Source organism: Erithacus rubecula (assembly GCF_903797595.1).
Source record: "Erithacus rubecula genome assembly, chromosome: 6".
NCBI lineage: Eukaryota > Metazoa > Chordata > Aves > Passeriformes > Muscicapidae > Erithacus > Erithacus rubecula.
Window position 1 is genome coordinate 37,622,117 of NC_136688.1, and position 21,389 is coordinate 37,643,505.

General features: G+C 38.3%; 1 long non-coding RNA gene across 1 annotated transcript; it reads left to right on the plus strand.

The window, feature by feature from the left end:
* Positions 1–222: 222 nt before the first annotated feature.
* On the plus strand, positions 223–10,429 carry LOC306803617. Its single transcript, XR_013774648.1, has 4 exons — positions 223–434; positions 1,563–1,635; positions 1,784–1,859; positions 10,359–10,429. It is a non-coding gene; the product is annotated as an uncharacterized lncRNA (long non-coding RNA).
* Positions 10,430–21,389: the final 10,960 nt, after the last annotated feature.

Sequence of the window (21,389 nt, forward strand, 5' to 3'; positions counted from 1 at the left end):
CTATTCATACGTTAAAATAAATCCCTAGCTACTGTCTAGCTGAAGACAAAAAACAACCTTAGTATCCACATAATCGTATTTCAAACAAGCCATGAATAACAGGATATGAAAACAAAAAGTGGCCTCATTTCCTGGCGTCATTTAGAGTGATGCCAGCCAGAGGCTGCCCTTGAAGATCACCAGGGTTCAGGGATTGCCCATGAAGGGAGGGACTGTCATCACTGCTCTGCTGTTTCAGATTTCAGCCATTGTATCTTCGTCTTCTGTGTGGTGTGAAAACAGGGTGACAGTAATTTGTGCTTGGTGCTCATCAGACACACTGTAATTGGGGGGAGAGGTTAGGGTCTGCAGGAATCTAATTTAGGCACTGATGAGCTCCTCCAACAGGCCCAGCTCCCCGGGAGGTCGGTGTACATTCAGCAGTGTTTTCCCAGGTAAGGCACGAACAGTGGTGAATGTTGCTTGTTGCTTTAGCTGCCCATTACTCAGAACAATAGACAGCCTGCAATCCAGCTGTGCCACTTGGCACTTGGGTTCAAAGGGCTTTGGTTTCATATTAGCTGAATAGAAAAGGTCAATAAGAGGTGAGAGACAATTGAATGTGGATAAATAATACAGGAATGAGAGCTGCAAGTGTTTGACTCATCTCTGCTGATGTGATATTGATCTGAACTAGAAATGTCAAACCCTTCTCCACCCAGAGTTTAGAAATGCTTCTGATATGTGTCAGTAAGAGATAAGAATCAGACCAAGAATATATTAGCAGATGCCACAGGGAATAAAGCATAAACAACCCAAGAACAATAGTTCGTTTGTGTCAGCTACAAATAAGGTGTTCTTACTTGGCAGAGCACGTTCTGCTTATGCCTGATCCTTCAGGGCAGTCTGGGCGTGCCAAAGACACTTCTCCTGGGAGCAGAGGTCAGGTACAAGGAGACTGCAGAAGGATGAGGTGGCAGATCCATGGGACTGCATCTGTGCCCTCACATGGAGAGGTGGAGGAGAGGATTGAAATCAATGGATTTGCTCTACATTGAATTTCACCCCACATATTTTATGACTGGCCTTCATATTTAACCTTAGAGCACCCAACTGGATTCATAAAGGATTTTAGGCATCATGCAACAACTTCCAATTAAAGAATAGATCTTCAAAGCCTCTGGCTATGCCATGATTTAATCTCTAGAGGCACCTCCCCAACACACTAATTTTCCTTCCTGTAAATTACTTTGCATTCTTCCCATTAGACACATGTGTGCAGCTTGATTTCACACTTGACAAGAATTGTCCCTCCTGTATTATGCCTATTCTTTGATCTCAGATGAATAAAATCAGCTTAATTTGCCTAATGCATAAAGCCTTGCACAAAATGCAGTCAGATCACAAAAGGACAGGGTAAGGAAATCCTGTAGCCTGGAGGTTAAGGCATTTTTCATGACAAAGCAGAGTTACTTCTGCTGCAGTGATTATTTCTGTATTTTATATCCACTGAAAAAAAACCAAAACTGTCAGGAGAGACAGATGCAGAAACCCAACTAAGATTGACTGATCTTTTTCTCAAGCACAGGGTTTTGCTTCACATCCTTGTTCCAGTCTGACAGAAGAAGGATTTGAACATACATCTCTGACGTGCAAGTAAGCATATTAATCACAGAACTGTCTGACTTTTTTCCTTTTTCTTATTTAGAGAGACTGACTACATACCAGTTTTCTGATGTATTGGAAAGCAACCAGTGGGGATTTGGACTAAACAAACCTCTTTTCTTTCTTTCTTCCCTGACAGGAAGGGCGTCAGTACGTCTCCATCTTCAAACAAACTAGAAACGTTTGGGACATTTGACAGAGATTGTCCCTTCAAAGTTAGTGGAGGCCTGTCTGCAATATTGAATTTTTATTCCAAAAGAAAGAACTCTTACAGAAATATCTAGAGAAACTGCTTTTGCTGAAATATTCTGTGTTAGTCTCTTGCTACATCAGGACCAAGGTAACGATGTTGCTGCTATAAAACTATTGAGAATAATCTACTTTTAAATGTACTGGTTTTATTCCTAGCCATGCTTTGCACCAGTGTACAAAAAAAAAAAAAAAAAAAAAAAAAAAAAAAAAAAAAAAAAAAAAAAAAAAACCGGGGGGGGGGTGGTATTTTTATCCTTCAGCATAAAAGGAAAATAAAAAGTGAAAAAACTACGTAATTCAGTAATTCCCAAAGAGTTTCTATGCCAGCAGAAGAAAACTTGGGGGAATAAAGGTACTTAAAATCTCAACACTATGTTTTAACAAAGATTCCCAAGTAATTGAGACTTCAAGTCACTGCTCACAATGGATAAAATTTCCAGGGAAACAGGAATGGGGCTGGGTTGATGTTTTTGATTTTCAGACTCCTCTGGTGGGAGAGAAGCGAAGGAGAAAGAAGATGATAAATTTTCAGGCTTCTCTTGCTAGACTAGTGGTATTAGTCACTACAGAGAGAATTTGTCCTGTTCTTCTGACACTGTAAAGATTAGCTTACTGGTTAATTATAATTGGTCATGCAACATATACTGGGCTTTTTCTCTTTTTTTTTTCTTTTTATTTTTAATGTGAAGGGACTATGCCATAAGCACAAGTTATGTAACAGCCACTAGATTTTCAATTTCTCTCAGGAAAATAAGTTAAACAGGATTAAGGAATCTTAAAATAATTTAAATTGCTTCCTTCTAAGTCAAGCAAATATTATATGAAACACCCTTCCTTGAAAAGTAGGTTTTATGTAGACCTCTAACTTTAGACTTGTAAAGTTACACACATTAATACATGAATCCATGCAATGGCAGTTCAGAGGTGTGCTTGAATGCATTCATTGCTGATATCCTGGATTTATGGCAACTGGACCAGAGGTCTGTGAAACTTTGCTCATCTCATTCCCAAGAGGATTGAAATGCTTCTGCTGTTCTGTAGTCTTGTATGCTTGTCACTATTAATGTTCCCTCTAATTTATTTCTCTGTGTGTGACAAATGACCTCCTGAATACCAATGTGAAACTTGTAGCCCTAACTCACACAGTGCTGGAAATGGGACAGCAAAATGAACGAGTGTGGAATCCTCTTTCTCCTTTTGATATTCTGGGACTCAGTTCATGGTGTAAGTTTCTACAGACTTATGGCTTCTTCATCATGTTAGAAAGTAAAAATAAGTTGTTTTGCAGTGCATTGTGTGCAGACCTTCAAATTACACAGTGTTCAAGGAAACACACCTCTTGTGCAAAAACCTCGGACAGACTGAAAATGCAGCAGCCAAGTCTTCACTTTGAGTTCTGTCATTCTAGTAATAGGTAAAGAGAGAGAGGGAGAGAGGGAGAGAGAGAGAAGAGAGAGGCATGCAGAATATTTAGAATTGTGCTTTACATGATTGGGGACCAGTAGTGCACTGCCTGCTTGGGAGGAGAATCCCCAAGAAAAGCAGTTTGCTATTCTGGATCTATTTCTATTCTCCAGAGTTCTGGACAAAATATATGAAGGAGGCTGATGGAAGTCCCTATCTTTGCAAGCTAAGGTTTTGCAGATGGACTTACAGGAATCCTGAACTTTTGTTGATTTAAGGTGTTACAACCTCCATGCACATACTCCCTTTTGCTCACTGCCTGGGGGCAATAAGCTCAGGGTTCTGGTAACACCCCTGTCACATCCAGATGTCCTGGCCATTTCAGTGGTCACTAGTAAACCTCTTTGTGGCTACAGCTGTGCCTGGCACAGACTGCTCACTTTCATGGCTCCTGTGCTGGACTCAGCTCAGACGGTGGAAATCACTGCAGTGTCACGTGGCTACATGCAATGTGTAATACATCTCAAATAGTCAAGCACACAAGCACAAAATTAGCCAGGAGTAAAACCTTATTGCTCCAATGATGACGTTAATTGAATTCAAAGAGTGAGCAGGCTTGGGTGAAATTACTTAATTTTGAAACCTGGATGGAGAAAAACACATATTTCAGAGCCATGTACTGTACTTTCACTGTAATGACATGTTTTCTAAGGTGAATTATTTGACCTCGGTTTGTACTCCAGGGTGTGGTTTTTAGAATATTGTGATGACCCACCCTTTAGGGAAAGGAACTTCTCTGGGCCTCTACAGTTATGCTTAGTGTGCATAAGCAATACATCCTCTGTCTGAACTTGCAGGGTCTCTTTGCATGTAGGTTGTGCCACTTAAAAAAAGCAACCCTCTGTGTCTGAAAGGCAGAGTAAGGGGTTGAGTGGGCAGGGATTCTGGAAAAACAATACTTGAACACTGAGCTAAAATTGTCTACCTAAGTGTGTGGCCTTAAGAACACCTGTGTAAATATGCATACATGGAAAAGAAAATCCTTACCCCCATTAAAAGCAGTGGGAATTTTACCACTAGATTCAGAAAGGCTCAATTGCCATCCAGGTTGTGTTGGAAAGTATAATTAATAGTTTCTGGAAAAGACATTGAAATGGAAATGTCAAAATTTCCTTGAAAAGAAGAAAACAGCCTTTTTATTTTAGAAGAATGCATTTGAAAGTAGAATCTCTGAAACTGACATTTTCTTGTTCCTACCCACATCAGGAATGAAAAGTGGCTATTATCCAGTGACATGGAAGTAGGTTACTGAAATTACTGGAGCTTTAGTGTTCCAGCTTGCCTGACACTAAGTGTGATGTCTGTTTTTAAATAAAAAGATTTTATATAGCTGTATAGAGTAACAGATAACTTTTTTACTATCTTCAGATTATGGGCATGTGCAAATTATAAGCATTTAAAAAACCCTATCTATACATTCTGGAGAGATACTTCTACACAGTATTAGTGATAACCTAAGACTCTCCTGCTTTATTGCCCTAATATCATAATTCTTAAATTGGATAGTTTCAGGATGTCCCACCTATGTCTAGGCAGGAAATTGAGCCTAATTCTCATTGCTGCAGTTATCTGCCTGATGATGGCTGGATGAGTGTGGAGCACTCTGCACTACAGTTACCTGTGATAAGTTCAGCTAAAAAAAGCACACAGTTATTTTTCCAGCACTATCTGCTTGGCACATACCTTCAAAAAGAGAGGAGACAGACAAAGGTTGCATTTAGTGTCTTGATTTTATGTGTATCAGCCCTTAGCAGGACTAAATGACAATGAAATCAACAGTCATAAATAGAGCAAGAACAAAGGTTTGTGGTATAAGCTGTTTCTTTTGTTCTTTGTTTGCAATTCTAGTGAATACAAAATTAAAACACTAAGCAGCTGTTATCTCCTGTTAGTGGCTTAGAGCAAAAGCCCAGCAAACCCCGGAATTTTACATAGCTCCACATCAAAATTATGATTCAAACCTGTCCTGATCCAAACAAAACTCATTTCCTCCTCAAAATACTGAAGCAAATGGGGCAAATTTTACTTCTGGGTTTTTCTGTTGACTTTATAGATCGAGTGTACTGATAGCACCATAAACATTTTTTGTTATCTTCTCTTTCCTTAGCAGAATCTGAAACCCTTAGCAGAATCTTCATGGGCAAGTAATAGCATTCCCCTTGAAGAATACATTCTATTGCAACCATGTTGTCATTCTATTTGTCTTTTAAGTTGAAACAACAGAATTGCTGCCTAGCTTTCTTCATAGCCTTGGAAAGGACTGTGAATAATTCACAAACCCATTGAGACCTAAGGCAGCTGTACTGATGGTCTGTGAGGGATCAGAGAGAAACCATACCTTGCTTTCTGTGCTTAGGAAGCAAACTAGCACGTGTCTGTGTTTACATCCGACCACAACGTGTGCAAAGTGTTCCTCTTGAAGATGCTTGTGAAAGCTTTAACCAGTAGATCTGAATTCCTTATTCAGCTGGTCCTAGTAATCTGCAATCTTTGAAGCCAAGGTTCTGCAGGTACCTAAAAGTTTATTGCTGGGTGATGGTTCAAATTTGGATTCCTAAACTGGTTCAAATTCTGTTAAAAATAGAGTGAAGAAAAATATGCTTTTCAATGACTTCTGTTGACTTAGTAGGAATGCATTTTAATAAAACAGAATTCTGAATACTAAGTTTAAGTGTCTCAAATACCAGTATCAACAGATTTCTCCAGAGATCATAGGCAAATATATTAGCTAAAAGACTAGATCACTGTTTCTGGAAAATGCTGTATTTCCCTCTACTCCCTTTGAACTCAGTGGGAAAGATAAGGGTGTTCAGAGAAGGAGAAATTATAAAGGTATTGGATAATGGCATTCATCATCTTGCTTCCTAAAATGCACTTTGGGTTTCTTTTTGTCTCTCATCACTTCTAGATTAAAGCTCAGGGACAGGGTAGAATATTAAAATATCATCCAATTTATAATTGCTTACTAAAGTCAATTCACAGATGACCTTGAAAAAGAATTAATCCAGCAAGTTTATAAAAGAGGATGACCCAGTCATTCTGATTAAGATCAGAGCAGGTGATAGAACAGCAATGTGGTGGGAGTGAAAGATGGTAGAGAAGATTAAATTACCCACAATATGAAATAATTTCTTCAGGAATTACCTCTTCCCCTCCTTCCCCTGTCAATCAACAGATTGACAGTATAAATATATTATAAATTCAGTATCTCGTCAACAGTTCTTGCTAATGCAAAACAGGCAATTTAAAATTCTGTCAAAGTATTTCAGCTCAGATTTTTCCATATTAGAAGAAGAGCCTTTCTATAAAACTTTTAAAATTCATAAACATTCAAGAATCTAGAATTTATTTCTAGATTCATTTTCCTTGTGTCTTAAAGCAAACTTTAATTGTCACTTTACCTTTGGCAAAGACTGTGAGGAATAACAGACAGGTGGTGGGTGGTGAGAGAAAGGGGTTTCCTCAACAGAGTTAAAACCAGGATAGAACTGCATGTCCTTAAATGATTAATACTGTTTTTTAAATATGGAACTTTGGGGTTTTTCTTCAGATCAGACAGTTAAGCATCTTCAAATGTCTCTTTGCAGCATGGGTTTGTACAGTCTAGAAGTTTAGACATTTAAATGGATGGAAAGGAGAGAGAAAAATCTGAAACCAGCTTCATAGTCTGAAATGGAGTCTTGAGGGAAATGGAGACCAAGGGGAGCTGTGGTGGCTGGTACAGAACAGCTGTCGTGGAGATGCCCCAGCAATCTTAGACACTTTTAAACTTTCTTACAAAGAATGACTTCTTGACAAAACGTTGAAAATAAGCAGAGAAAACTTCAGCTGACATGAAATGGTTGTGTTCTGATTTCCTGTATTTGCCAGGTGACTGCAGACAACAAGTATTTCCAGTTCTGAGTCCTACATCCCTTTACTAGTGATCCACAAGGGCAAGAAGGCAACTGTTTTCAAACCCTTAGAAGCTACATACTGAGATTTATCTTCAGGGCAAAACCTTCAAAGTTACGTGCTGACTTCCATAACCTAGATGTCAGATGCAAAAATGCAGTGCTGTGTAACAATAAAATCAAAGAACAGGAGCAGTAGGCATGCATCTTTTAAAAATAAACAAAGCACTGCACCAAATATACAATTTCTTCCTCTAGGTTTGATAAGTGACAACTGATTTTTATGTTTCTTGATGTAGTCCTGAAGGGTTTCCTATTAAATATGTAAACTCCAAACAGAACTGATAATAATCTTGCAGAAGTGCAAACTTTGTTTCAAATCAGAAACAGTATACCTGCTCCGGTGAGTTTTAACCTAGTTTTAATCCTCTGTGGTCAGAAAAAAGCCTCTATCCAGATACTAGGGCAGGAGATGATGAGAAAATAATCTGTAGATGATGGCATGTCCAACACTCAAGGCAAAGTTCTTGTCAGATAGAGCTGTGAATGAATGAATATGGATGACTGATTAAAATATTTTGGTCCTGGAATAGTGCCACTTTCACTTAAAATTTTTATGTCAATGTTGCTCCTAATTAACAGGAATCATTATCAAAACAAAAGTAAAAGAGCTAAACTTCAGACTGTTGTAATTCTCTGTGGTTTTCTCAACTGTTATTATTAATGTTAATTTTATTGCAGCAGTGCATACAGTTGTTATTAAGCTTAGCTTGGTTTGCACTTTACAAGTGCAACAATCCTTCTCACATTATTAGACTGAATATGAAAATACAGTTTTTAATATTAGATTTGATGTTGTTTTAAGGTTTTTGTAGTTGATGACCGCAAAGAGTTCTGCATTTGGATTTTGCAGAAATTGTTTGTTATTCCATATTTTATCTAACATAATTAAGTTTATTATTTGATAGTGAGCCATTTTATTTTTCTCTGTGTCAGTTAATGATGTGGTTTCATGTGGTTTTAATTTTAGAAAAGATACACAACCAGACAATCTTGTCAAATGTATTACTTAAGTAGACAGATAATGAAAATTAACTTTATGGTTAGTGTCTCATTACTCTTCTGATATCCTTCAAAATCAAATCAAATCAAATTGTTTACCTTCATTGGATACAATCATTGCATTTAACTACACAGACCTAAACATTCAGAAGAGCCCAAGCAAATTTTCTATGTTACTTTAATTACACAGTACATAGTAAAATCAATTTATTATTGGGGTAGATCCATCACACTCATTTGAATATTAGTCACACCCACTCCCTTAAACTCTTTTTTTTTTTTTTTTTCTTTTTGAAAATGGGAGCACAGAAACATGTATTATCTGGTTCAGTATCTTATTTCCAACAGCAGCCAACACAAAATGCTTCCAAGGGGCAAAAAAGACCCTTCAATTAAAGACTAGTGAATCTCCTGCAGAGATTTGTGCAAAGCCTACCTTCTTGGACTAGATGATGTGAAGTTCAACCCAATTATCTTTCAGATGATGTCTCATTTTTATGTTTCTATGAATACAAGGGAAGATAATATCTTCAGACACTGTTTCGTTGAACTCTGGAGAGCTTATTTCTTCTTAGACTTTTGGACTGTTCCAGAACAATCCAATACATAATATTTTATGCTTACTCATACCTCACTAAGGCTCTATCCACTGGGGATTTTGAATATTGTAACAGTTACAGGTCTTTCTAAGTTTCATACTTGTACAGTACAAAGAAAAAGGGAAAGAAAAACTAAGATTTAATTGTGCCATTGCCTGAGTCATTAAGGAATTCATCATGCTCTAGTGGTACAGCTGGGGATAAGGCTCTTCTTCATGCCAGTGATAAGTCTGTCTGTCTTTTTTCTCATGCTTGACGAGTTTAAACACAAGTACTAATGCAAAATTTCAGAAGTCTCAGTTCAATTGCTTTGAGATAACAAATGTGAGAAGTACAGTTTGAGAAACTTACAGAAAGATCAGCTGAAGTTTCAGACTAGCTGCTGTGAGGAGAGCTTAAACTCACAGGAAGGTTTGAGATGGTCTGGCCAGATGAGGGAAACACAGAAGCTTCTCTTCAGTGTTATATTACTTTGTGTAAAAATTTGTCAATTTGAATGTCTAACCCATAGTTACCCTGTGTCTGTACTTTCAGCTGATAGTCTCAGGGAAACTGTTACAGTTCACATTTACACACATTTTCACTCAGAGTCCTTGATAGTTCCCTCCACACAACAGGGGTGCTTAGGAGCAGATATACATGCAGTGCTTTAGGAAGTATATTTTTAAATTAATAATAATTATTATTTAATATTATTTTATTAATATCTAATTATTAAGTTACCACAGGTACATTATCAAAATTGCTTTATAACAGTCCAGACACACTAAAACAAGAGTTGCTCTGGAGGTTGGGTGATGGGCCAGGTAGGCTCCAGGCTCTACTCTCTGGCACACCTTCCTCCCCAGTGGATTGTGCCACCCGTGCTTGGCTTCACAGGCAGCTTTCCCTTCCTCCCACATCTCCCAGTGCCCCAGCACAGCCTGCCCAAGTTGGTTGCTATGAGTCCATATCTTCTTCTGGAATCCTGAGTGAGCATGTGAAAGAAAGGGGACCTGCTAGACCTCACCTAGCCTGACATTCTATTGCTATTACATAGCCTGTAATTTTATCGCTGCTTTTGTTATTGCTTTTCCTTTCCTAATGCCATGTGATAGGGTTGGGAAACTGCAGGAAGGACACATTACTGGTTCCATTAATCCTTTCCCTTTGGAAAGCTGGATATCAACTCTTGCTTGCATCCCAGGCTCCATTTCCATTCAGGTACAGCAGGATCCCAATGGGTTTAGGCAGAGGTGAGCACTTTCAGCAGTTTCTGGGCCCCAGTCTCAGACTATTGCAATGTTGCTCCCTTTTATCTGAGAACAAACACTTTGTCTTTGCCTCTGAAATATGGCTGGGCTCTGTTACAAGCTCAGTGTGCTGCTTAGAGATGCCCTGCAAGGTTTACACACAAATCTTCTGTTGTTTCTGTACTGCTGAACAATTCTCCCTGTTTCTCTAGTTACTTGCCTATGGATGAGTTTCTTGGTGAACAAGAAAATGTGTTGCTGTCTAAAACCCTGATCCTGCCAGGTGAGAAATGCCCTCAATTCTTAATAAATCATCTCTCCCACAAATGCTGAGATTGCATATGCACAGTAGGACCAGAGATTAGCACATAGCTCCATGTTACTCACTAGGCACTATTAGACATGCTGCTGTTCTAAACCCAAATGCCTTCTGGAGCTGCATCAGCAGCTTCCACAGCCCTGGCAGGAGGCATTCATTTCCCTGGTGGAGGTCACTGTCTTGACCTTATCCTGAAATCAGGCATCTGGGAGAGAAGTGATTATTTTTCCAGTCCTTGCCTAAAATGAATATTTCAAAGTTTTACCAAATGGCTGTTTAATGTAAAACTCAAACACATTTAGTAATAAGTTCCCAATGCTATTCCTTCTCTAATAAACATCTGAACTCCCAGCGTGGGGCCTTGTGTTCAGCTCTTGAATGTTGTCTTTGTCCGTAGCCCTTTGAGTTCTGCAGGGAGGGTATATCAGCTTCAACTGAAAGCAGGAAAAGCACTTTTGTATGTTTTGCTTAATTGGAAGCCAGATGGTTGTGAATTCTCTGCTGGGAGAGACACAATAATGAATGCTCTCCTGAGGGGGAACGGAGCTGATTCCTTTTCCCTGGATGACACAGTGAGTTGGTTGCACAGAGCCTCCTGTGGCACCATTTGTGGCACAAGCAGAATCAGCATGTTTTTGATTCTTGTCTCCAGATCAAATATTTAAGTGATACAAGCAAAGTGATATATAAGTGATAGGCTCTATGGTATTTTATAACACACTGCAACAAATCTCTTTATTATCATAATTTTGATTTAAAATTGAGTGAAATCAGAACTGGTCATGCAATTTTTTCAAGTTTCAAGTTTTAAGTGTCTTCAAATAGCATCAGAATACTTCATGCAGATTATCTGGTCTCAAATCTGTTTGTGGTGATTAATAAAATGTGAGCACAGGCAAGAAATGTTTTCAAACTGCTATTTACACTTGCTCATCTGACAGATTTTCTGAGCAAGAGGGTATGAGAACACTGCTGCTTTTTTGTGATAAAAAATGTCAGCTTACGTTATGTTAAACATTCATTTTATAGTACAAACAATTTATAATATTATGTCCTTTTTACTCGGTAAATGCAATCTACTAATATTGTTTTGCAGTAAGTATTTCTAATTCCTTTGCTGTACTAATAACTGCATGAATACTCAGAAAAGGAATAATCATCATAACACATTTAATTTAAGGAAAACTAGAAGTTTTTAACAGCTGCTCTTTTACTCTGTGATTAGGCTACATATAAGTCTTAGGTAAAATTAATAAGGGAGAACTGCAATGTTTAGGAATTCAAACTATTCAAGGCTCAGCACATCCTCTGCTGGTTTTAGGGGCAAGATATGTTGGGAAAAATGAGGAAGGAAGTCATCCTCCTTTTTTCTGCTTCTCACAAAATGTCTTTGAACTCTTGGTCAGACAACCTGGATCCCAGCCCAGAGACCCCAGTTTTGGGGTTAAATTAAGGGTACTTAACTGTTAAGTAAAGGGTACTTCTGTGGGATTAAGAACTGAAAACAGGTTTCTTAATTGTTCTGTGCTGGTTAGCAGCTGATGAAAATCCACTTTGCACAGGACTGGCAGGATGACAATTCCAGCTCAGAGAGTCCTGGAGCCAGAGTATAACCTTTCAGTAAACTCCTTTCCCCTGAAGTGACTTGAATCTCAACATTTGCAAGGGGAAAAGGAGAAAAGCAAAGAAGAAAATAGTAACGTCTTTGAATATATTTGATTTAAAACCCAGAAGTGCATTTGCTTAGAAATAGCAATAACAACAATGACAATGGGACTTGAAGCAGGATTGCATAGAGATGAACAGTATGGCTGTGGTATCAAGGGTACCAGCCACCAGTAACACTCATCACTCCCATGCTCTGAATACAAATGAGTATTTCCTGTACTGTTGTCATTACAAATCTCTTTTTTTGTTTCAGGTATTACTTTCCCAAGCTCAGATATAGTCTTAATTAAAATCAGATAGAGAAAGCTCCAAGGGCAACCTATAACAAAGACCCAGAACAAATAATAAAGGCTTCAAAAGCCTAGCACTGAAGATTTTTCCAGTAGGTTTAGTTCAAGGCACTAATCAGCTGTTAAAGACAGAAGAGTGTAGCTTAAGTCTTTTAGTCTCATAAAATGAATATCTTCAGAGCTTTGCCATGGAATTAATTTGGCTTTACTGGTGTTTCTTCAGCCAAATTACCAGTGAAATGAACCTCCCTTATAGATGAATCCCCACTCACTACAGAATTTTGCTAGACGTCTGTCAGCTACAAGACACCACAGGTCAATAAATAGTCAGTATTACAAAATAACTTTTAGCTGGTTTTATCACTTTAATCTGTCAGACCAATCCTCACTGCATCACTTTGTGAAAAGTCAACTGAGGAGTCTTTCATTTTTATTTGTTTTTAGAGTTTGACCCTGCAGAGTGCCAAATACCACCAGCTCCCAGGGAAGTCCTGGTAAATTGAGTCACTTTGTGCCCTTCAAGAACAGCTCCTAAATTGAGTTATTAGTTGTACAGTCATGGTGTACCTTACTTTGCTACCTGAAACAAGCTGGAAGAATGAGATACTTGGCTTGAATCAGTATTTCAGCCCAGACACTTTAAGAAATCATCAGTCAGGGGACAAAACTCTTGGGGCACTGAGCCCTGCTGCTGCTGACGTGGCTGGCTCTAGAGCTGCTCAGCCCTTCACTCTCTGGCTCAGCACTGACTGCCTCACCTTTGAGGGTCAGCAGCTGGCATTGCCTTCAAGGTTAACAGCCCTAAATTGCTGCTGGAATGTAAAAAGACTGTCAGCCTTTGTCTTCCCATGCACTAGTAATGCAGCAGTTCTTGCCATAGAAGTCATGAGTAGATCAGTCATGATTTTTCTTAGCATTGTCTTCAAATGCCCTTGAAAACTTGCCAGTAAAGAGTAGAAAGCAGGGGGGAGGGGGAAAGCTTGGCAAGAATTCAATGATGAACAGAAGGAAAATATGAGAATGGTGTTTATTTATGGTTAAGGGGAGAGTAAGTGGCAATAATTTTGCTAAACTGGGAAACTATTATGAAATTAATTCAGTCATAGTATCCTGGTGGAGGGGAAGCCTCCAACACTGAGTTGACAGCTTATCAGTAAGAAGATGTGAGCCAGTGAAATATACAATAACATAATTTTTTCTTGATGGATTCCCCTTTCACATTCATAGGTGAATTATGAATGGGCCAGACCTCAATCACATAGAAAAGAGGGAATGAGCCTCCTCCCAAGAGTCCTACTTGGGCTGTGTGGGGTTTACTGCTGTTGTCTAAATGTAAGTACCATTCAAGACATCCCAGGGGTATCTGAGACATCCACATGCAGATATTACAGAGGAGCTAAGAAATATTTGAAGAGGCAATTTACTGCCAGACATCTGTCTGAAATTTTACCTTTCACTATAAGACTGCAGCCAGAATCAATGGGCTATGGTGGAGCTGAACTCAGCCAAAAGCACATAATTTGGGATTAAAAATATGACACAGGTATGCAGCAACTGTCAACTCCTGGACCTTCTTATTTCTTCCAGAATTTATTCAAAATGCTACTTTTATTGCCCCAATAAACTTAAATATGTGTGTGACAGAAGATATAACCAATGGCAAAGGAAGATTTTTGTTACTGTAGTGTGATTTCCCCTGTGCTAGATGTTTTGATGTCCCTTGATTCCAGCTGTGGTGGGCTGAGAGTGACTGGCTGCCAAAACACCTTACAGCCACTATCTCACTTTTCCTCCTCACCAGGACAAAAGGAAAGAGTGTGATGAAAGAGCTTGTGAACTAAGGTAAAAACGGGGAGATCACTCACCAATTACCATCACAAGAAAAAGAGGCTCAACTTGGAGAAGATTAATTTACTGCCAATTAGAGTAGAATAATGAGACACAAAGACAAAACTAAAAGACAAAACTAAACTCACCTTTCCCCGCCACTCCTTTTTCTCAGCTCCTTTGTTTGTGACTCTTCTTCCTTCTCCTCCCTCCTGCAAGTGGAATGGCTTTCGAGGACTGGGGGCTGCAGGCATCTTAAAGCACTTTGTTGCCCTTCCTCCTCTTAATTTTCCCCAGCTCCAACCTGGGGCATGCAGTCCTTCATAAACTGCTTCAGCGTGGAAGCAGGAATAACCTTTGTGCCTAGAAGGTTGTTTCCCTCAGGTTTTTATCATTCCATTCTCACAGCTGCTATGAAGTGGTTTTTACCGTTTTAAAAATGTTTCCACAGAGGTGCCAGCAGCCTGACTGAGCTTTGTGGAGCCAAGGGTCTGTTTTGAAGTCAGCAGGAGCTGGTTCTGCCTGGGATGGGGCAGCTCCTGGTCCATTCTCACAGAGGCCACCCCTGCAGTCCCTCCTACCCCCTCTCCCCCAGTATAACCTTGCCATGGAACCTGCTTCATCAGCATCTCCCTTAAGGAGTTCCAGTGCTGTGTAAAACTCAGAGATAAGGATATCATTGAGCCATCAAGTCAGGATTATTGTGGCAGTATCTGCTTTGCTCAAAGTTCCACTGAAAAACCCAAATGCACCCAAACCACTCAACATACAACACAAAAAGACCATGATTCATTTCAGGTCCCCAAATAACTTAATTCCTTTCCAAACTTTCAGGTCACCCTGGAAAGAACACTTTCAGAAAAATGCGTCAAGCTGAAAACGCTTCCCTAAAATGATAATAAGGTTTGGAACTTTGTGTAATGTGTAATGAAAAGTTAAACAATTATTCAATTAATGAAATAATTTGTTACTCTGTTAGTCTTCCCTTTTACCTCTAAAATGTTAAGCAACAACTTACATGTTATGTCAGTTACATATCTGCCTTTATCTCCTCACATCCACCTTCACTACGACTTGTGAAGGTGTCAAAAGAAAACTCTTGTCCAAATGAAACTGCTGAAATAATTCAAAAGTTAAGTATTTCATAGTGTTTCTCATATATTTAGATCCTTACCAAGGATCTATTAATAGGAGCTTAATCTGAATAATTGGAGTCTAGATGACAATTTTTATCTGGCTGAAGGAGTCACTTTACAATTAAACTCACAGCTGGTTGCTCCAGTAGGTCCTTGCAATCTTGTGGCTGAGCACTGGCTCCTCTCCAAAGTCTTGTCTCTGTGATGCAGAAGGCTGCTGAGTGGTGCTAAGGAGAGACAATATTCCCTGCCTTGTTTCCTTGTATTGAGCTTTTCCAGAAAGGACAAAACCTAAAAAACTCATTTATGCCAGTAGGAACGTATTGAGAAGGAGTCTCAAGATGTAAAATCAGGTTTGAACTTTTCCTTAATTCAGGGCAATTACAAGTATTTCTCATCATTAGCATAATGATAATAGAAGCTTAATTATCTCAACACTTCTGCCAAATGTGAAGGGAATTAGGTGCTGGGTTCAGAAGTTGCTGGCAGAGATGTTCACTTAGGCTGCTAATGGAAAATGGCACTCTTGGTGATTTCAATTACATTGCTAAGTATGACTTTTATATAAAATAATTTGCTATATATTTAGCAGTGTGACCCAAAGGCAGAGCTTTGGACTGGAGTTAGAACTGGAGTCTGTTTCCAGACCTATTACAGATCTACATAGTGACTATAGAAAAAACTTTTGGTGCCTCAGTTTCTGCTTCTGTTAAACATCTTCAGAGAAGATCACTTTCAAGTCATACTTTGAAATCTGACTTTCAATTGTATAGCTATTGGGGAGCTTAGATTTGTTACTATAGGGAGTATAGAGGGTAAACCAATCTACTTGCTTCTGAGTTTGACAAGATCTGAGTTACAGCAGACCTCGTTTATGTAGTAATAGAAGCTGGTGACTAGAAAAGAACTGCAGCATTTTTACTCTTTACTAATGTCAAGCTAGGATAAAGGCATTTGCTACACTGTTGTCACAAGTACTGCATTGCTGCAGAAATATGTAGAATTTATTTCACAGCCATGGCACCGTTCTTCTGAAGTATGGTTTCTGTAGCCCAGATCAAGGGGATTGTAATTTAAGTAGCAAATAACAAGTTTTGTCTAAATGGGAGATTTTACTTTCTGTAAAAAATTTATAATATAGGGCAAAGCTACACATATAAAACTATTTATTGTTTCAAAGTTAATAGCATATCAGACGTGTTTTTCTTTCAGGTTCTCCCTATTTGTGCTGAATTGTTTATTTGCCTAATGCCTTCAATACAGTACTAAAAACAACCTTGCACTGTCAAAATGGCAGATGGCCAGAAACTAGACAGCTTTCAAATGAATACATGTAATTCTGGGCCATATGCACTCTAGAAAAGCAAGGTAAGTTTTTCATATGAGTGCTGAAAAATAAAATATTTGTACTGATGTCTAAACTGCCCTAAGGACAGGAATACAACTAGTATCATGTTCTTTTGGCTAAGCTCCTATGGGAAGGTTTTTAGAAACCATTTGTTTAAACCTGTATTTTTAAAGATCATTGTCTTGGTTTAGGTCTGACTTTTTCACACGGAGAATCCTGATCTCTTAGCACATCCTGCCTAGCTGTTGAAAATTTCTATAAACAACTGTCTTTTGATATTAAAAATAAATGTCTAGGTAGACCTACCTGGGCTCCAGTATATAAAAATTAAACAAAACCCAAGAAGAAAAAGTCTGTGTTTCAATCTCCTGATGCCATGACTATTGGCATATATTATTGCTACATAAAAGCATCCTACTGGGTATGAAACCTAACATTTTCCAAGGACTTATTTTGTTGTGCTGTTTGCTTTGTGCACAATAAGATGGCTCTCAAAAATTCCCACATTTTCAGATTTTCTTCCCAGTAGCAAGAGAGGGACATTTGTGTAATTTCTCTTATTTGAAATTGTCTGTCCAAGTTAGGTGAAACAAAATAATTTTTGATGGTTGCATGGATGTATTTTAGCAGCATTTAATCTTAAAATGGGAATTTTTGTTGGTGACACAAGCTTCTCTGTTCTAGATATTCTTCAAATTGACTTGATCATGGAGAATTTCTGCTGAGTCTAAGTGACATTTCTGATCATGCAGACATATTTTAAACTTCTAGATGTACATTAATATATGGATAAATTACCTGGTTCTTGTACACATGTGGTTTTGGTCACCTTTGTTAGGACACACTGAGTCCAATAGCCTGAGAGAAACAGAGCTGGAACAGCTCCATGGTCAAACTTCCTTGATCATGCCAGCAGCATGTATTCCTTCTGGGAAAATGTGTATATGCCTGATACACATAAGTATGGATAAGCACACAAATTGACACAGACAGAAACACTCATACAAACACAAAAATCAAAGATGTTCTGTACGGGAAGAGATAAACAACATTCTAAGTGCTCAAGACAACAAAGAATTCACTGTGCTTTTAAAATGAACCAATTTGCAGTAATTTAGATGTGAACTTTTAGAAAATAATTTAATACTCTCCACTTTTACAAGGTTAATTTTTTCATGGCTTCTTGATCATACAGATACCTAATCAACATCCAGATTTAGCTTTTGAAAGCATTTGCTTGCCCTCTGGTTTCCTTCAATGCTATTAAAGTGTGTAGCTTAAATCTTCTTTAATCTGCTTCAATTCTGGCAGACTGATTAATAAACATTAATTATAAAGATGCTGAGTAGGCTTTATGAAAGAAGAGGATGAAGAGGAGGTAATGGCTGGGGAAGGGAGGATAAAATGTAGTGATCTTTCTAGTCTGATATGTCATTCTCTCTGAGGATGTCTTTATGTTCCCTGCTATATCAAGGCCAGCAAGCAATCAGAAGTAACTAACCCCTGACTTCTGCTGCCACACAGCTGAGGTTCCTCTCATGCATTTGCATCCCTGTCTCAGTCTCTGCTCTCCCGTGGTGGAGTGTTACAGACCTTGTCCATCACGTGTTTGCCATCTGGTTACACCTCAGCCAAGCCCTGCTCCTGGGCACACTCCCCTGCTGCACCCCTGAGCTTGGATTTTTCTCATTTCCCAATACTCTGGTGGCATCCCTGAGGCAGCACAGCATTGCTTTGTGCAATCATGAGCAGCCTTTGTGCCAGACCCAGGCAGAGAGAATGGGCCTTGGTGGCAACAAACTGCTCTGTCCATTTTGGTTTTCTTCTCTGTCTTTTTTGTCTCTTGGTTGAATAAAGTTAAAAACAAAATAGTTTGTTTAACTAAACATAAAACCACCAAAACCCATCAGTTTGTGTCCCTGAGAGCTCAAGGGGGAGTGTCAGCAGTGGAGAGTGATGAGATAGAGCAGTCTGCTGTTTTGGCAGGAAAAGCCAAAGAGAGCATAGAAATTTGTGGAAGAGAAGTAACTTATTTTCCAAGTCAGAAAAGTGAAATAAGGATAATGTACTCTAGGAATAGAAGTAGAGAATAAAATTCCTACTAATGGATCATATTAATTCAGGAAGATATGTTTAGACCTGCTGAAAAGTGGTAACAAATATTTATGGATACAAATTATGATTAGAAAAAGCATGTCCCTAATTTCTCTTACTTGATAAATCGAAACACAGCATACAATTTCCATATTTATTCATTTGACAATATTATTGTGTGGATGAACTGGTGGATTAACTTAGTGTTGGCCTGAAAAACCCATTAAAATAGTGTACTGTGAGAGATGAATAACTTCAGCTTTGGAAACAAAATCCTGTGCTTTTTGTTTCTGCTATGATGCCTGCCAGCTGGTTTCCATGTCCTTTCTGTGGCCACTGTTCCTTTGTGACACCAAACAAACCCTTCTCTTTGCTATGTGAAACCATTAAGTTGTTTTTCTGAGTTCTCACTAAGCAGAGTGACATACACTGAGAAAGGCAGATCTTTCACCAGCCACTGTTTTTACCATAAAGGCTTAAAATCCTGCAAATGATTACAGAGTCATGCCTTTGCTCAGATACTGGAGCAGGCTTAGGAAATCCAGGTTCTTCTCTTTCTCTGGTCAGGGATTTCTCCTGTTGTGTTGGGTAAGTGGCTTAGGTCAAGAGTAATAACATAGCTTCCATTTAGCTGTCTTAACTTGAAAAATTTTCTACTGGTTTTCCAATGAAATGAGCTAAGGATATGTAGACATTTTCCTTCATACGTTTTCCTTCCCATCCTTTTTTTTTTTTTTTTTTGTTAATTTCAATGTCATGGTTTTTAGCATTTGTAATGAAAGGAGTAGCTACAAGAGCTGAGAATTCAAAGGTCCAAAACAAATCTCTTCCAGAAAGCCCTGGTTTAAACCCTTAAGCTTTGTGTTCTCAGTGTTCATTAGTCACTTTTGGACCTCCTAACATCTTGCTGGGTCTCAGCAAAACAGGCATAGGACAAATAAATTTGCATCTGACAGAGGTGTACCATAGAAAGACTTGGAATAAAACATACCTCTGAACTTCAGAGATGACTAAGTGGCAAAAGTTGCTGTCATTTTTCCATGGAGACTTGACTGCAGGGTCATTAACTTTCCCTTTTATATTATGTGCCCTGCATATTTTAGAAATAATCTTCACTGTATTTAAGTGTCTTCTAGTTTGTTTATTATGTAATGAAAGAACATAAATTTAGAGAGCTGCAAAGACTGATTGCTTTTTTCTGTGTTTTTGCACCATTGGGTTTTACTTCTGTGTCTTCAATTTTGAGGTGGATTAGAATATATTTCTAGTTCACTAGCAAAAATTGTCACCTGTTCAATAAACCATCCCAGAGATCTATTCCTTCTTATGGAGGTGATGTTCTAATGCTTCCTTCCATTTTCAAAGCTATTTCGAGGCATTCAAAGCCTGATAGGTCAAGAGTGGGAATTTAGGCACTGAAAAGTTCAACATTGCTGAACCTAACATGTGTTTATCCCTCACAGTGTCATTTACTCTGCTGAATTATGTGTCTAGGCATAGGATTTCACAAGGCTCTTAGGTCCTCCTGGCTCCATCCCAAAAGCCAGAACTGGAAGACAGTTTTTCCTCTCCCTAAACCCCATTCTATTGTACTCATGGATGCAACTCTGTGAAAAAGCTTCTAGTCTTCATGAAATATTACTTTCACATCCTGGCTAAATCTAGATTAATCCTAGAGGCACTGTCAAAAATCCACTCCTGTAATTTACCTGGCAGAAAATGACTAATGATTATTTGGCAGTTACGACATTTAAATATTGACAGTCTTCCTTTAAAGCTCTTATATTTCATTATTTAATATTTGATTGTTTTTACTTTGTATAAATATGCTGTCGATTTGCACCTAGTTATTCACTTGTAACTTAACTCCCACTTACAGCTTTCCATGCTGCTATTCTGGATCAGCATGAATTTAAGTTATTTAGCCATGTTGGATCAATTATTTTTGCTTGAAAATTCTTCATATCTAGAACCATTGATGTGATAATAATAATAATGATAATGATGATGGTAATAATAATAACAATAGCAAAAATAAAATAAAAAAATAAAATAATAACAAAAATAAAACAATAACAAGGAACAAGAAGAAGATGATGAAGAAGAAGAAATAATATTCTAACGAATTAAGAGTAAATTAATAATGTAAACTACTGATTTGGCTATTACATCCAGATATCCACTGTTTTGGAAGGAAGATGTGATGGCAGGGTTTCATATGAACCTTTAAAATATTGGCATTGAAAATGGAAATGAAAAAAGCACCACTGACCAGACCTCTGATAGAAAGTTGGAAAAGGATTTTCCAAAGGCAGGAGCTGTGAGAAAGCACAAAAAGCTTTTGAAAGAATAAGCAGGATAATATCATGATAATTACTCCATAGTAATTCTAGTACAATAAATAGTAATAATACTAATGTATTTTTATAAGGAGTAGGCAAGAATAGTAACAACACCCTCAGCACAGGAAGGACACTGATTAAGTGGATTGAGTCCAGAGGAGGGCCACCAAGATGGTTGGAGGAATGGAGCAACTCTCCCATGAGGAAAGGCTGAGGGAA